At 44.1% G+C, this 3,190-nt stretch overlaps 1 pseudogene; it reads left to right on the plus strand.

Annotated features, from left to right (window-relative positions):
• The first annotated feature begins 1,586 nt into the window (after positions 1-1,586).
• Positions 1,587-3,187, plus strand: LOC101352769 (transcription factor SPT20 homolog pseudogene; annotated as a pseudogene).
• Positions 3,188-3,190: the final 3 nt, after the last annotated feature.

The following is a 3,190-nucleotide window of genomic DNA, read 5'->3' on the forward strand; positions in this document are numbered from 1 at the left end:
GGGTTGTTAACCAATGTCGTAAAACAATATGTGTACTACTGTTTCATGAGAAACTATTTGTTCTGTAAACCTTCACCTGAAGTACAATTAAAAAAAAAAAGGAAAAAAAGTGTAAAAAAGCAAAGATGTCACTTTGAGAGCTAAGGTGCACCTGACCCAAGCCATGGTATTTTCAGTCTCCTCATAACCATGTGAAATCTGGACAATAAATAAAGAAGACTGAAGAACTGAAGCTTTTGAATTATGGTGTTGGGGAAGAATACTGAATACAGTGGTGCAGTGATTAAGAGCTCAGCTGCTAAACAAAAAAGTCAGCAGTTCAAATCCACCATCTGCTTCTTGGATACCTTATGGGGCAGTTTTACTCTGTGCTGTAGGGTTGCTATGAGTTGGAATTGACTCCACGGCCATGAGTTTGGCCAGAAGAACCAATAAACCTGTCTTGGAAGAGGAACAGCCAAAATGCTCCTTAGAAGCAAGGATGGCAAGACTTCATCTCACTTGTACTTTGTACATGTTAACAGGAGGGACCAGTGCCTGGTGAAGGACATCATGCTTGGTAAAGTAAAGGGTCAGTGAAAGAGAAGAACCTCAGTGAGATGAATTGACACAGAGGCTGTTAACAATGGGCTCAAACATAACGATTGTGAGAATGGTGCAGGACTGGGCAGTGTTTTGTTCTGTTGTGCACAGGATCGGAGCCGACTTGATGGCACTGAACAACAACTACTACATAATTAGAGAAAAAATATGTAGGGAAATAAAAGGAAAGCTATTATGTGTAAGAATGCCATGTTACGCGTACATCAATACGAAAACGCTTTGCCCCTAGATCCCCAGAAGATACAATGAAGAAGTCTGATACCTACACCTCAGATATATAGTCTCCATCTACGTAGGAGCTACAATAATCGACTCACTGGGGCGTGCTGAATTGGTGATAGATACCAGGAGCAGCACTGTAGTTGATTTCAAGAGATTCCAAAAACAGTGAAGAATTCTTGGTAAAGTTCCCAACAAAACAAATCACACACACGAGCACGCACACACGCGCGCGCACACACATACACCAACAAATTACAACTTTCCATACCTTTCTCGTCATTGCACTCCTGTGAAAATTGGTGTATATTAAAATTATACCCGAAAATGTATCTATTTCTTCTATGGTTGCTTATACTTTTGTGTGTATGTCTTCGACATTAAATTGAAAAGAAGGGTACGCCCAGTCCTCCACGCCGAAGTGGGGACGCCGGAACAAGAAGTGAGGCTACAGGACCAGTTGCGGAAGTGGGGACGTCAGTCACGCCTGCGTCTTGCGTCGTGCGTCATGCGGCGGCGCCTGCGTGAAAACGAGGCCACCACATCGAGGTGAGCCGGCGGCACCATTTCGAGGCCCAGCAGCGGCTCCCGGACAGGTACTGGTGTTTTGGGGAACTCAGGAGAATTTTGTGTGGAAAACTGAAGAGAATTTTGTGTCCTTACTGAGTAAAGGCCGTTCACTCCACGGCGTCTTGCAGTACTAGATGACTGAGATTAAAGGCATGATTTTCATCCCGCTTCATCAACGCACGTATTTTTTTTCGCTTCTTTTAGGGCCCCGTTTTATACTACAATGCAGCAAGCTTTAGAAGAAGCTTTGGATCGTGCCGACTGTCTCATTGAAAGTGCCCAACTGAGACCTCCTAAAAGGAAATGCTTGTCTAGTGGAAGAAAATCGATATTTCAGAAACTTTATGACTTATATGTTGAAGAATGTGAAAAAGAGCCTGAGGGTGTGCAGGAATTAAGAACAAATGTGAACCTGTTGGAGAAGCTTGTTATGCGAGAGAACTTGTCATGTTTAGTGGTCAACCTATACTCTGGCAATGAGGGCTATACTCTGATGCTCAGCGGGGAAAATGGGTCAGAATTCGAGACCATTCAGCTGCCTTATGAAGAGAAGGAATTGCTTGAATACTTGGATGCAGAAGAATTACCTCCTATTTTGGTTGATCTCCTGGAAAACTTTCAGGTGAATATTTTTTACTCTGGATGTGTCATCGCAGAAATCCGTGACTACAGGCAGTACAGTAATATGCAATCTCCTGGCTACCAAAGTAGGCATGTTCTCTTACGTCCAACAATGCAGACTTTAGCCTGTGATGTGCATTCAATAACAAGTGATAACCATAAATGGACCCAGGAAGACAAACTTGTGCTTGAGAGCCAACTGATCTTAGCTACAGCTGAACCCCTGTGTCTTGATCCTTCTGTAGCAGTAGCCTGCACTGCAAACAGACTGCTCTATAACAAGCAAAAGATGAACACTCACTCAATGAAACAGTGTTTCAAGAGGTATTCTAGGTCCTCTCTGAGCCAGCCACTAGAGCTGTCTGATTGTCCACCACTGTCTCAGCTAAGATCGTTCACTTCTTGCCAAAAAAGTAAAGAAAGAAAAGCAGGTCATCAATATGACCTCAAAATTTCTAAAGCAGGAAATTGTGTGGATATGTGGAAACAAAGTCCCTGTAATCTGGCCATGCCTTCTGAAGTGGACGTAGAGAAATATACAAAGGTGGAAAAGTCTGTCATACCCGCTGTCTCACAACCAACTGTCTGGGCAGCATGTGAAGTAAATGATGATTACTTATTTGACTGTGAAGCTGGTAATCAGTATCAGAAAACAACACGGAGCGTCATGCAGTCACTCGATGACCCACTTTTGTCTGGGACAATACAGCCCTGTGAAGAAGATGAAGAAAGTGTTAGTGAGGTGTCTCCCTTCCACTTCTCCACAGATGATCATTCAGATTGCTTAATGATTGGACCAGAGACTGCTGCTGAGACAACAGTCAATCAGTACCAGGACTTGGTCCAGAAGGAATGCCCAGTCAGGAACCCACACAGCTCCAGTGGCTCAGCCAGTCTGAGCCTTTCTCCAAGGAAAGAAATAGAACAACCTCAGAGAGTGTTGGTTCAGTCTTCAGTATTGGGGAAGGAAGTAAAACATCCACCTCCACCCATCAAGCTTCCCTCAAGCTCAGGAAACAGTTCCTCAGTTAACTATTCTACTCCACAACAGGCAAACAGCTTTCTTAAATCTCCAACTCCTCCTGTCTCTAAGCCACCGGTTCCTTCTCAGAAGTCATCTGTGAACCTCAGTCGAGTTAGCACGCTTTCTCCAGCGGCCCCATCACCTGCCAGCTCA

The sequence above is a fragment of the Trichechus manatus genome, unplaced genomic scaffold (genome assembly GCF_000243295.1).
Source record: "Trichechus manatus latirostris isolate Lorelei unplaced genomic scaffold, TriManLat1.0 scaffold03384, whole genome shotgun sequence".
Lineage (NCBI taxonomy): Eukaryota > Metazoa > Chordata > Mammalia > Sirenia > Trichechidae > Trichechus > Trichechus manatus.